Here is a 7,981-nt window from a genome sequence, read left to right on the forward strand (position 1 = left end):
AGAGGGAGAGATTGTCATAAATTCTTAAATATTAAAGATACATGAATGTAATTCTGGGTAACCAATTGATTATTTCTATTTTCATTTTTATTTTGAATGTCACATTCCATTATATGTTGTAAATTAAATGTATCCAGTCTTATAATTCAATCATTTAGTATATCATTGTTTAGACTGTACTGAATTAAAACCATCAAAATGATCTAATTATAACAAGGGACTGTTGTAACTTTTATAGAAATGTGATATTTTTATGTATCATTTCTGTTTGTTAAGAATTTTATGCATATGGTAACTGCAAATACTGTGAAATGTTATTAATGATTACATTTGTTTAATTGATCATTAGATAAGCTGATTACCTTAACTGGTTATTGGCTAAATAAATTGAGTGCAGTTGGTCTTGAAACTGAGAAACGCTGAGGATGGCAATTTGGTTGAAACATATTTGTTCGTTTTTGCCTGGGTCTAATGAGTTAAAAATTAAATATCAAACAGTGAAATTTCAATGTTCCATTTGTGATTCAGTAATATGAGAGAATTAGTCAGCTGTCTAAATACTTCTCCAAGACACTCTATGTACGTATATATACATTCTTCTCTAAAGAACTTGTATCATGGATTCATGGATTATTATTATTATTAATTATTATTATATTATATAATTATATTATATATTATATAATAATAATAATAATAATAATAATAATAATAATAATAATAATAATAATAATAATATTATTATTATTATTATTATTATTATTATTATTATACAAATATATACATTTTAAAACATAGATGTATAGTGTCCCTAAAGGACAAAGTGAAATTAAATTTGTTTTCAGAAATAAAGCAAAAATGTGTCACAAATGGTTTCTTATGTTCCATTATGATTATTCAGAAAACTTTATAAGGATGGGCAGTTGTTTATAACATATGTATTAACTATTACACATGATGAATAACAACACATAACAGCATCGTAACTGGAGTTTTAAACACATATACATATATTTAATCTTTTGGTGAAAACTAGGAATTTGAGGGAGATATCTTGAGATGTAGAGGAATGGTTATGGACAGCAGTTTTCCACAGCTTGCACAGACTACGATTGTAGTCAGGACTGGGCCACTCAAAGACATTCAGTTTTGAATTATTAAGCTACTCCAATGTAACTCTGGCCTAATGCGTTAGATACATTTTCTGCTGAAAGTAGAATTTTTGCTCCAGTTTTAAGTCTTTAGCAGACTGAAACAGGTATTCTAGTATAGTCCTCTAGTATTTCACTGTACTGTGCTCCATTTTGCCTTTATTCCTGTAAAACTTGGCATTTAGACCAAAAAGTTCCACTTTGGTCTCATTTGAACACTATACCTTTTGCCACACTTTGCAGAATCACTCAGGTGCTTTGAGATGGTTTTATTTTCCTGCCTCCAATACAGATTAATTTTGTGAAGTGATCTGGTTATTGTTGACTGATGCACATTTTTTCCCATCCCAGCCATTGATCTCTGTAGCTCTTTCAAAGTAATAATTTGTGTCAGAGCACTAGCTGTATCTTCAATCTTCAGCTCACAGCATGAACATGACGCTTCAGGTCACATGGTGAGACAGATATAATCCTCAAGAGGGAATGCTGCAGAACAACAGTCCATTTTAATTCTCAGATGAACATTTCTATAGCTTTATTATGGACACATTTGTGATTGTCTTTCTTTTAATTGGAATTTCAGGTAATACCAACACTATAATACATTTCTAAAGTTTAATTGCGTATTTAAAGTAAGATGAATGGCAATAATAATAATTATTTACAATGTATATATATTCCGACACCGAACAAAGTGCATAACTTTATTATGGACAGAATTGTAATAATCTTTCTTTTTATTGGAAATTCAGGTCATGTCAACAATATAATATATTTGTGTGTCTTAATTTATGTAAAATTAGACAAATATATATATTACTTATATTTGCCATTTGTCTAATTTTATATATATTTACAGAATATAAAATTATGTAGAAAATAGTTGTTTTTCATTACACAAGACTGACTTCTACTTCTTTAATATTTACAGTGGTGGCAGCACAGGACTCTATCACATCTCAAGAGGCAAACGTCCTGAAGAAAGAAGGGGATTCAGTGACACTGACATGCTCTTACTCCTCAAGCAGTGAATATGTGTATCTCTACTGGTACCGTCAGTATTCAGCCAAGGCACCAGAATACATCCTCTATAAAGGAGCCCGGTCTAGAAGCCAGTATTCTGATACTGCTGGCTTTGCACAACACCGGTTTAGTTCTACAGCAGAAAGAAAGTCCACCACACTCACCATTTCAGAACTTACCCTGAGTGACACAGCCATATATTTATGTGCTCTAAGAGTAGCACAGTTAGAGAAATTACAGAGAGGCTGTACAAAAACTCATCAAATTATAAAATGTGATTATGATTTTAAGGCTTTTTGTTCTGTCACAAGTAACTATGATATGCAACATTACACATTAGAGTAGGGGATGTGGTTAAGATAAGTATCAGGCAAGTTTCACTGAGAAATCATCCTGTGTTTTTGTTTTCTTTTTATATACATTTAACCCCTTGAGAAGTATATTGTAAAATGCTTTGCATGACTCAGGGAGTGAATCTTTATGCACATGCTTATCATTCAATAAATACAGCATACAAGCATCTCTAAACAATGTATGTAAATGAGTGTAAAGATCTGAATTGACTTGATTGGTTTTGTTTCGTTATGTTAAACAGTATGGAATGGTATACGGGGTTCGTACGCTAATCTGGAAGTTAGAAAAAATCTGGAAAATGCAAACTGATTTCCAGGGCTTGAAAATACTTGAAAAATAATGCCTCCATAATGAAAGTCTTGAAAAAGTCTGGAATTTCACAAGTAATATGGGAGAAAGAAAATATATATTTTTTCAATTTTTTAATTTGTATTTATTTTTTATTCCAAAATGATCTCAAAAGTGGGTCAGCTCAAGCTGCAACTATAACCTTCACACTGAATGCAGCACGCATGCTACTACCTACAGAAAACTACCATTCCCAGAACGCATCACTCTGTTGGCTTATTTACATGGGGAGCAATAAAATGCTGTTTTACAATTCAACATTGTGTATCACTTGGATTTAGATGGCAATCTATTGCCAGATGCTTTGGAATACATCGACATACTCTTTATAGACACAGACACCTTTTGGGAATTGAACCACGATCATTTTCAACAATTTCTGACAATGACTTGAATAGAGAGATAATTGACATTTTACAAAATACACCCAACGCTGGAGAAATATATGTGCTGGGAAGTCTAAGAGGACGTAATCTACGTGTTCAACGTTGGCATGTAAGGCAGAGTATTCAAATTGTTGATCCTGTTGGAAGAGCTTTCAGACGAAGACGGATTTATAATGTCCAAAGTCCTAACCAGCTGTGGTATGTAGACTTTTAAAATGCTTCAATTCAAATTTCTGTTGTGTTTTTGTGATCAAATTTAATCCCATGAGGGGACATACATTTCAGTTTTTTAAATTGTGTGACTGTAAAATTGGAGAATTCAAGTTTTATACTTAACTTGAAACCCCAACTATTTCAAATAATTAAAATGCTTTGATTACGGTTCAATTAAGTAATTGAGAGCTCGGTTAGAACAAAAAACAGCAAGTTAGGGGGTCCTCCAGGACCACTTACTTACATGATACTTCCATGATAAAAGTTACAGTAGTAGTAGTATCATAATTTTGCAGGTTTTTTAATTATCATGTGTTCAATTAACAGAAGTATTTTTCTTTTTTTACTTATGTTTTAGGCACATAGACAGCAACCATAAGCTTGTAAGATGGAGGATGATATTTCATGGATGCGTAGATGGGTTCAGTCGAACTATTATATATCTTAATAGCCTTGATAACAACAGAGCATCTACCATCCTATCTCTATTCAGTAATGGAGTTCGCAATTTAGGAATGCCATCAAGGGTGCGCAGTGACCATGTAATGGAAAATATTGAAGTAGCAAGATATATGTTAGAAAGTAGAGGCCTAAATCGTGGAAGCTTCATAACTGGTCGCAGCATACACAACCAGAGAATTGAAAGACTGGACTGAGCTTAACAGAGAAGTTTCGTCCCACTTCATCAGCTTATTTGTGTTCATGGAAGAGCACAACATACTTGACTCTCTTAATGAGCTGCATTTGTTTAGTCTTCATTACATTTACTTACCTCAAATTCAAAGGGCAGCAGCAGAATTTGTATCGCAGTGGAACAACCACGGCCTTTCCACACAAGGAGGATATTCACCCCTTCAGGTGTGGCATAGAGGTATTCTGGAGCAGCTGGGCTCTAACCACACTGTTATTGGTGGAATTTTTGATGAGGACAGAGATGCATTTGGTATAGATGAAGATGGCCCACTACCTGATCTCCAGACAAATACTAATGTGGTGATTCCAGAAAATAGCCTGAATGTAAATGAAAACATGACTAATGATATCCAACAGTTAATTGATCCTATGACCAATGATGGTAACCATGGGACTGAATTATTCAGAACACTATGCAGTTTTCTTGAAAGAGCACATCCACAATGAATATACTTTGTTGGTATACAATCTTTAAAATAGTAAAAACTAATTTTTAACTGCAGTTTTAACATTTAATCAAATTAGTGATATCAACAATTCAGTTTTTGATATCAGCAATTGTGCAAAATGTTTTGAGATCAGCAATTGCATTGACTGGGTGGTGCATGTATTAAGAGGACAGTGATCATTGAAATCAATAAGTAATGGTGCCAGTCGCTGTTTTTGAAGACAAATCTGTAAAAAATGAATTAATTCTTCATAAAGACTTTTAGTTGCTTCCCCCCCAAAAGGTTTTTTATTTTTATTTTCATCATTGCATGCAAAAAAGTAAATACTTCAGAAAATAAACTAAGGAAGCATTGAGTTAAACAGTAACATTTATTGCTTTTTTGACAACAGAATTATGCTTCTTTTTTCCGTTACATTTTACTTTATCTCATAAACTGCTTGTCTCAGTATGTTCTTATGAGAACAATTAAATGTTCTGATACAAATCTTACATTGAAAACCTATTTGAAAATTAGGAACAGCAAGCAAACCTGGATAAAAAATGGGTTTACGTTATTTTCAGCATGAAGGTTTCTTTAAACAGTTTTTTCCCCGCAGCAAGGTTTCGCAGAAGTCAGTTTTCCTTAGTCAAATCATAACCATGAAAGTAACACTGCCCGAGTACTGAGTTTATGTAAGGAAACTCTGGATTGATAAACATTAACTGAAAACAAGATTCCCAATGCAATGTCACTACTCCAATCCAAAGCCTTGGGTGTTGCAGAGACCAAAGTCCATGTTGGCTTTAAAATCTTCATATCTGTCAAGAAGAGGCAAATGCAGGCAGTTCACACAGGTGTTTGCAATGGGAAACTTGGGTAGAGTGACCACATCAATGTCTTGTCCATGAAGGAACTCCACAGATGGCTTGGGACAATATCCAACTGGTGGAACTACACTGGATCCAGTTGCAAAATCGAGGATGCTGTCCATCTTTGCTTTAGTGTTCCCTTCTGGAGAGAAAAATATTTTTGTTTAAAAAAAATATTTAAAAAAACAACATCAGCTTTATATAAAGGCTACTGGTGAGAGCTCCACCAAGACATGTTTTTAGTTTTGCAAGCATCTGTATTAAACCTTTGCAGATCTTTACTGAACTGAATGACAGGTCTATCATAAAGAAAGATTTACACAAAGAATAAGACACTGACAGCTCTGCACTAGATACACCACATGTATACACAGATAGCACAGCCAATGAAAAGGTAATATAAGCACTATGTATGTATTGGTCAGAATAAACAATTCAATGACAATACAAATTTCTATATATGAAAAAATAATAAAATGTGTGACCTGCCTTCTGCATCTTGTGAGAAATCTCTCCAAAATGCCACCACTCTGCTTTCTGTAAGTCTTTGGTTACTTCCAGTTGGAGCAAACCTAATATGGAAGAGGTCATCCAAGATATCAGCAGTGAGTGTAAGGGGTCTATAACACAGCAGAGGACGGAATGATTCCAGGTACTGTTTAATCTTCTCCAAAAGTGTTTTCATACCCTCCTTAAGCCTGCACAAAGGGAAAACAAATATGTAATATTTACTAACATATAACTCATATATTAATATCTTAACCTTCGGTTTCGTTAAAGTACATTACATCCAATAACAAAATAAAAATGACCATTACTCAAACCTTTCGAAAGGTCCACGGACACGATTGACAATTTGAAACATCAACACATCCAGGACCAGAATGTCCTTTTCTCGCAAATGTTTAATTGGCCTCAGGCAGCCTGCATTTGCCAGGTAGTCAACACATGCATCAGTACATACTTGAAGGTCTTGAAGGGATGTCGAGTCTGAAATCAAAGAATCAAAAAGCCTGATTGAAATACAGATATGATCAAGATTAAGGGTATGGCAGCAAGCTGGAGAGTGGATAAGTGCAAGTTAAAGTGCATTTAAGGTTGGTGTCATATTAAGCTCCATCCACATTTTTAGGTAAACAGTCATTAATGTAACATTACCAACACATATTAACAGGACAATAAACTAATTACCTTTTTATGTTTTCAAATAATTCACAGTCGGCAATATCTTCAATGACTGGTTTGGCTGTTTCTGGGCCACTGACAAGGCAATCAAACAGGGTTGTAGAAAAGAATCCTGGAGCAGGTCCTCCATGCACCATACACACAGCTACAATCCTCCCAGCTTCATAGTACATATCCTCCCTCACAGCTGAAAAAGACAATTTACAATATATAATATACATAAATATATAAAAAATAAATCTCACCACACTTCAGCTTTTGCATGCCCCAGTAAGCATATCACAACCAGAAACTGGGGTTAATTTTTGCTCAGCCTGCTTTGTATTACAATTTGGTCAGGCCCTATAAAAGGGATCAACAATTAACACTAAAGACATAACTTACCTTTTGAATCAAGCACTAGATTTTTCCTCCCTTCAGCTCCTGACAGCTCCAGCTCCTAATTCTGACTGCTCAAGGCTATGCATTAACAAACACAGGAACTCTCGGCGGGGACCCCCTAAATCCACTGCCTCCTCCATTTGTCATCTGAGAACTTTACAGACATCCTGTTTTGTGGATAGTATGTAGGTCTTCGAAACCCTCTTATGGCTCCATCCAAAACATTGGCACGATTGATGTTGAAGTTGGAGACCACGTTGGGTTGTATTTTAGAAGCAAACTCTAACAAAATGTATTTTGCAGGTAAATGAGTGGTGTCTGAAGTTCTGTTTAAAAGAATACAGAGAAGAATATTAATGTGTGTTGCATGGCACACACCACAGAGGATCAAAGACACATTGATAGTTTACAGAAATAGTATATTACTTACATCTGTTGATCTTCAATGCTAGCTCTAATCGCTTAATTTAAGTCTTCAGACAAATCAGAATCTCCGTCATCCATGGTAGTAATCAGGCTCAGGTAAGTATTGTACTGAGTTGATGGTTCTTGTATATGTTCCTGTGCAGGAACCTCTTCTAATTGTGCAAGAACAATTGCTCCAGGGCAAAGATTTTCAATGTCATCACCCAGTATTTCAATGTCTTGCTGTTCTTCAGCTTCCTGCAGTAGTATCGGAGCTTTAGGTTCCTCTTCAATGGTATCCTTTGAATCTTCAGGATCTGTGCAAACATCATGTTCTGACAAAATCTCATCCTGCTAGCAAAATGTAAACAGTAGACACCTTGTGCTCCGATACTACTGCAGGAAGCTGAAGGTGTCTACTGTTTACATTGATCCGAAAAACTGATCACAACTTCTCACTAAGCATTTAATCAAAACAGATGTAATTATACAACTATCCAAACTAAACTATTATGCACTTCTGACGATGTATCAAGGTGCCG

The 7,981-nt window shown here is 34.7% G+C and overlaps 1 pseudogene; it reads right to left on the reverse strand.

Moving 5' to 3' along the window:
• Nucleotides 1-5,350: 5,350 nt before the first annotated feature.
• Nucleotides 5,351-7,538, reverse strand: LOC136767386 (G2/M phase-specific E3 ubiquitin-protein ligase-like; annotated as a pseudogene).
• Nucleotides 7,539-7,981: the final 443 nt, after the last annotated feature.

Source organism: Amia ocellicauda, chromosome 14 (assembly GCF_036373705.1).
Source record: "Amia ocellicauda isolate fAmiCal2 chromosome 14, fAmiCal2.hap1, whole genome shotgun sequence".
Classification (NCBI taxonomy): domain Eukaryota; kingdom Metazoa; phylum Chordata; class Actinopteri; order Amiiformes; family Amiidae; genus Amia; species Amia ocellicauda.